Raw genomic sequence first — 6,988 nt, 5'->3', positions numbered from 1 at the left:
ACAAGGAAAAGGGAAATAGAATAAGATAAAGGAGAAAGGAATGTAGTTTAAGAGTTATTTTCTAGCACATTTTTTTCTCTTCTATATACTGAGATCCTATTGACTCAAAAGTAAGAAATGGATCTTAATGATTATCCAAATTAAAATTTTTTATTGTTCTCAAACAGATTTTTAATTTGTGTAGGGGAGGAAAGGCCCAACATTAGAGCAGGAAATAATTCTCAAATAGTCATGTAGATTTATTGTGGTGGTCTCTTCTTTTGTATAATATATGATGGTTCTCTGTGAGCAGGATTCTTGGGGAGGTTTTCTGGATGCAGTCTTAGTTTCAGTTCCGTGTAATATTCACCTCAAACGCAACCAGGAGTTAAAATCCAGTCCTTTATTGTGTCCTTCAAAGTCTTGAGCTTCAGCCCCTAGCTCCCTGGGAATGTCTCCAACCAGCACAAAAGTGGAATATGGAATGAATCTGTTTCTGCCTCCGAGAGTGGGCTTCTGTATCTCTTAGAGTGCTCTTTGGCTCTGAGAGCTTCTTGCTTACATGCTGTACACTGAGTATACACCAATCATTATATCACTGGAAACCATTATTTGTTGTAGGATTAAATCAATTCTAAACTAGATTTAAATATTGTCTCCTCAATTCCATTTAGTACCTTTGTTTCAAGTTCTGGCCCATAATATCTCCTTGTGGATCAGATCAATTATACTGAACCATGCTAAATTAGATAATTATTGTCTCTATCAATTCTAATGACTTAACACTTTGTAAGGATTCCAACATTTATGATTTCATATTTGGATATTTCCTCCAATGGTGCAACATACTACATATTCCTGCCTATGTTGTGTGAATATATTCTCCTATTAGTTCACCACAGAGGCTCTACCTAACATGCTGACGACCCTCTAAGATTTCTCTAACCATCAAGATGATATCAGTGCTTCAGCTCCCCATTTGTAATTTCCCTCTTTTGCCCTTCCATGCTTCCTATCATACATTTGCCTAAATTTTATATCCTTTGTCTCTGTATTTATTCATCTTTTAATTCTTTAGAGATTGTGGTATTTTATATCTTGCAAGGATATAGTAACACTAGCAGAATAATGGAATTTAAAATAATTACCTTAATTTCCTTGAGAAGCTTGAAATCATTAAAACAATCATAGTTTCCTGCAGCTAATTCAGGCCACTTTTCTCATCCTTTTGTTTAATTTTGGACCAAATTCATTATTCATTTGTATTGCCTGTCCCAGATATATAAATTGACATCCAAATTCTATAGGTTATCAATTCCATTTGTATCATAGGCAACACACTTACTTTCATTTTAAATCTTTTACTTTCCCACTCTTCCATTTTTCTAACAATTACTAAGATTTAGTTTTCTTTTCTCCCCCATTCTATGACCCAGCCTCTAGGGTCACTCTTTTTTAGCACTGCACAGTTTTAGCTCACTTAAATCTAATTCATTTGTAAGCTATCACCCTGCTGATGACATTGGTCCTCTTCAAGAATGAAGGACAAATAGCAAACAACAATTTCAGCATTGGCTGTTCTTTCACTCATTGTCCTCCACTTACTAATTGAATTAGCAGAGTTGGAATACTCCAAATTCTCCCCCTAAACCATCATTCAATAACCTTTCCTTTTGAGATCCATATAATGTACATCTTCTACCCAATCAAAACCCAAGTAAATATTGTTTATTGATCTCCTGACCTCCTATCCCTTTTCCCTCCTGAAGGCATTTAATACTTATCTCCCCAGTTCTTTCCCTAATTAATACTAAGGGATTTCAACATACTTATAGATACTGTCTCAGTCACCCTAATCTTCCAGTTTCTAAACCTACTTATTTCCTCTTCTTTTATCCCATCTAAGCCACACCTAAAGATGGTCATATTCTTGATTTTATCATCACCCACAAATGTACCATCTCTATGCTCAAGAAATCTGAAATTCTTTTCTTTGTTCACAGTCTATTGGCTTTCTACTTCTTCCTCTGCCTTCTCATACCTAACCTCACTCTTTGTCCACACCATAGCCTTCACTCCCTCATTCTTTCAGTTCTCTCCCAGGCCATCACCCCTATACTGACTGCTATCTCCTTTCTCCCATCTTGACTCCTTGGCAAACCAGTTCAACTCTAAATTTCTCTTAAGTTCCTTGCCTCTTTATCATATCAATTGTGTTCTACCAAACCTCAATCTTGTAATCACTCCTACCACCCATTGCTTTTGCTCCTACATACATACTACTGAATTAAAGTTGAAAAAATTATGCAGTTAATAACTTCCACAAGTCTTCACTACTGCTGAGCAATCTTTCTATCTCATTCTTCTCAGTCTTTGAAACCTCTTATGGCTCCTCCTCCCTTACTTCAGTTGAGATGCTTGCTTCACATTTTACTGGAAAAAAATTGAAAGCCATTCATTTAGAACTTCCTCTTCACTCCTTCCCTTCGTTATATCATTTAGATATCTTCTGCATCTATCACCTTTATCCCTGTCTCTTATGAAGAAGTAGTCCTTCTCTTTTCCAAGGCAAATTCTGCTTACTACACAAACAATACCATTACATTCTATCTCCTGTATCAAATTGTTTCCCTCTATCATCCCAACTCTCATCTTTATTCAATCTCTTCTTGTCTAGGAGCTGCTTTACTAATGCCTACAACATGCCTCTCTCCTCTATCCTCAAACAACCCTCAGATCATTCTTCCAGTCATACTACCATCCCATATACTTCTTCTGTCCTGTAAGCCTACACTCCTTGGAAAGGCTGTCTACTTTCTGCCTCTACTTTCTCTTTTTTTGTCTCTATACAAACTAACTTTCAGTCTCATTATAATTAAATCTGCTTTCTCCAAAATTACCAATAATCTCCTAATCAGCAAACTTAATGAACTTTTCTCCATCTTTATCCTTCTTGATTTCTTGCACCCTTTGACAGAAAATCACTTCTTTTTTCTTATAAAATTTCCAGGACACCATTTTCTCCTCGTACTTTTCCTACCTATCTGACCACTCCTTTTTAAACTCCTTCACTAGATCCTCATCTGTACCAAGTTTTGAGAAAGCCCCATTGTGATTCAAATGTAGTTATCTTTATGCCCCAATCACAGTGGCTTTCATTGATTAGCCAATAATAAATCCCAATCCAAACAGAAACAATCCATGATTTCATCCAAGAATATCGTAATAATGAGACAACATACCAAAACCTATGAGATTCAGCCAAAGCAGTTCTTAGGGAAAATTTTATATCTCTAAGTAGCTACATAAATAAAATAGGAAAGAGGAGACCAATGAATTAGGCATGCAACTGAAAAAGCTAGAAAAAGAACAAATTTAAAACTTCCAACTAAATAACTAATTAGAAATTTTGAAATGCAAAAGAGATTAATAAAATAGAGACTAAGAAAACTAGTGAACAAATAAATAAAACTAAGAGTTGGTTTTATGGGAAAAAAACTTATAAAATAAACATTTGATTAATTTGATCAGAAAAAGGAAAGAAAAAAACCAAATCTCCACTGTATGTTGCTGTGTACTTCTATTACAAGAGGACACTCACAGTAGGAAAAAGAGGGGAGAGAAATCCCCTTCTTTCTACCTTGTTAAGCTCTCCAAAAAGCAAAAGGCAGAAAAGAAAGATCCTATTTTTTTTTCAGAGCTGACTCTTGCTTTTTAAAGCCCACAAAATGGATAGCTGATATTTTAGCCACTTGATGTCAAGAAGTTTCTTGTGTCTTTTTCATTTGCCTTTGACCCCTGAATAACACTAACACTCAATCTAGTTGACTAAGGAACTTCTTTAATTTGACCAATGACTAACCATAGTACACAATCTATCATGTTATCAGATTGTTTATTTAGGAAATTCCTTCATATTGTCTTGTAAGCTTGTTTAGATAAACTCCTTTACACACTTTCGTCAGAATGTTTAGGAAAATTTTTTAAATATATAATGTAGACAATGCATTTGTTGGTAATATATTTTGAATCCATTTATCATGCTGTTATGGATTTCTTATAAATGAGGAAAAACACTTGTTTAGTTTCACTTCTCTTTACAAAAGTTTAAATTGGTCATAGATGTGGTTTTTAAAAAAATAACTACATACTAGGTTTTCTTATAATAATGAAATATTTTTAGTTGGGAGATACAGAGTGGAGAAGGAAAGAAGGTGTTAGCGCAGTGAAGAAAGCAGTGCAAACTGAAATATGAGAGCAGGAAAGATAGAATTGCAGTTGGAAATTCTCCAGTAGTTCCAATTCTATGGCAGATGTAATTAGCTAACATGTTTAAGCTACATAAAGTAAGTCATTACTACATTGCTTGGGTTTTCCTTTGATCTTGAGATCAACTAACTTCTACTACTGTGACAAAGTAAGCTATTCTTTGGAATTGAAGGACTTGGAAAGAACACATGGACATTTAACAGTCTGACAGCTTCTTTAGTACTTTTCCTTTTTGGACCCTTTTGGTGTGTTTTCCATGAATTTTTCCCTTGGGGAAAAGTCCCAAGAGAGCCTGTATATTAAATCATACAGCTGGGACATCATTTATCAAGCAACTTGGGATTTAGGGTACAACATATTGTGTGAGCGATTTATTTACTAAAAAGTATCAGAAAAGGGAACTTTTGTGTGAAAAACATGGAGAAAATCAGCTTGAAGAGAAAGATAATTGAGAGGACCAAAAGAAAAGAAATAATCCCTCAAATAAGAGTGCCTTAAAGATACACACAGGTAGTTCTGAGAGGACCGAAGTGAAAGTGGATCCTTAGTGGAGAAGGTGCTGACTGGTGGTAAAGAAGCCTTTATAGAGTTTAACTTCCTAGAAGTTAATTTACCTAAGATTGTTTTTAGGACTTTGAAGTTTATTGCTAAGCAACTGAATCAAAGAACTGTTTGAGAACTATGGGATAATTATATACTGTATCAAAGCTGACAGAAATATGAATTTTGGGTTTCTCTACCTAACATAGGTCACTACATGTGAGGAAGCCCTAATTTGAAGTGAGGGAGGAAAAATCAAAGATTCAAAAAGTAGAACTTGACAAAGGAATCTGCTTCAGGAGGCTGAGACTTTAGAAAACAAAAGAGCAGTTCCACCCAGCAGATGATACATGGTAAAGATTGTTCCCTAAAAAGAACAAGAACATCAAGATCTAGAATCCAGACATATGAATTGTATGAGTTGCATTAGACTTCTAGTATGGATGAAAAAGCCCAAACCTACTCAAAGAGGGAACCTAGATGGAGGAAGAGAGTATCCAAACTATAGAAGCATGGAAATAACTTTTAAAAAGAATTGACCATGATGAATATAGGCTAAACAGTATGTTAAAGATGGGTCTCTGGTAGTACATTTGAAGCGATTCTTTCCTTTTCATATATTTTGATAAATGATCCTTTACCAAAAAATTTTGAAGGGGGGAAAAGCATAATTTCATTCTTTAAAGTTTAACAAATATATTAATGCTAGGAAAGAGAAATTTTTCTTTTAGTAATGGAAAAATTTTATAGTTAGAACACAACACATTTTATAGTTAGACCATTTCCTTGTGAGTTAGAAAAGCTTGGTTTTACAAACCTTTTATATCAAATAATCTTAGTCACTTTCCTCGTATATGTTTTTCCTTCCCTTAGAGAGTAAATCCCTGGAGATCAGGTCTGTCTTTGCTTTTGTATTTATATACCTAAGTTTAGCAAAGACTTGCAATATAGTAAGTATTTAAATTTGTTTTCCTTTATTCATTACTACTCCTTCTCTTAGATGCAGATGCACTGATCCCCAAACAATAGCCTATTGCAGATACAGATATATAGGAAATGTATATATATGCATATGTATATATGTGCATGTAAATATGTATACATGCATAATATTTCTTTCTTCAATAAGCTGTTTGGGAATATATATATATATACACACATACATATATATACTTATATATATATGTGTGCATAAATAGATATATATACAGCCAGGAATATAAATGCTGTATCTCCTCTGACACTATTCCTCTGTTCCTATAGAGAAGACAACCTGAAGAACACATCTAATCCTACAGAAGCAGATCATGCTTCTCTCATGCTACCCCACCACACATGAAACCTCACCTGAGCTGTCTATACTTGCACATTTCCCTGAGTCAAGCTGATCTGGTCAGAGAGAGTTTGGCTTTCTCCTTTCCCCTCTAAAACAAACAAAAGCAAAATTAAAAACTCCAAACCAGACTTTGGATTTCATCAGTTAGGAAGATCCCATTGAGAAGCTTACTCTCCCACAAATCAGAATCATCTAATCTCAGGGGATCATTAGAATCAATGAGAAGTTAATTCACTCAGAGTCATCCTGGAAGCATGTATCAAAAAAGTCAGCTGGAAAAGTCTTAATCCTGCTTGAGACCAGGTTTGTATCTCCTATAGGTGCTGCTTCTACTTTTCCCTTTAACTTTCCTAAATATCCTGGCTAAATCCTTGCAGGCCCTGGTGAAAAAGCTCATGTCATCAGTATGAACTCTATTTCAACTATTGCTTCAAATGTGGCAGGATAGAAATGTCCCTGGGAAAATTCCACGTAAAAAGGATGCAAAGTTCCTCCTGTATGTTAGTTAGCTTCCCTCCCCTCCCCCCCTCCCCCCCATATTTTTCATTGACAATCCGTAGTCTCCCATTTACCTCTTTTGCAGTTCAATTAACTATACTTTGGGTAATATTTTTTTCTTAAAATTATGCATACATGTTCTCTTAACCATTTGCTTACACTTCTTCTTCTAGGTCTCCTTGTTACCTCAAGAAAACCTCTCCCTCTCCCTTATCTTTCATTTTTGAGCCTAAATCCCTCCCTCAGCTAATCAAGCCTGACAAGTGGGAGTAGTGCTAGTGGTAGAAATACCAAAGTCAAAGAAAAAGTGAGATTAGCATTGACAATGAATCAGTACCACCAAAACTCATGGTATAGAAAGAAAAA

The sequence above is a fragment of the Antechinus flavipes genome, chromosome 4, assembly GCF_016432865.1.
Source record: "Antechinus flavipes isolate AdamAnt ecotype Samford, QLD, Australia chromosome 4, AdamAnt_v2, whole genome shotgun sequence".
In the NCBI taxonomy this organism is placed as follows: Eukaryota; Metazoa; Chordata; class Mammalia; order Dasyuromorphia; family Dasyuridae; genus Antechinus; species Antechinus flavipes.
Note: the sequence above shows the minus strand (reverse complement) of the source record.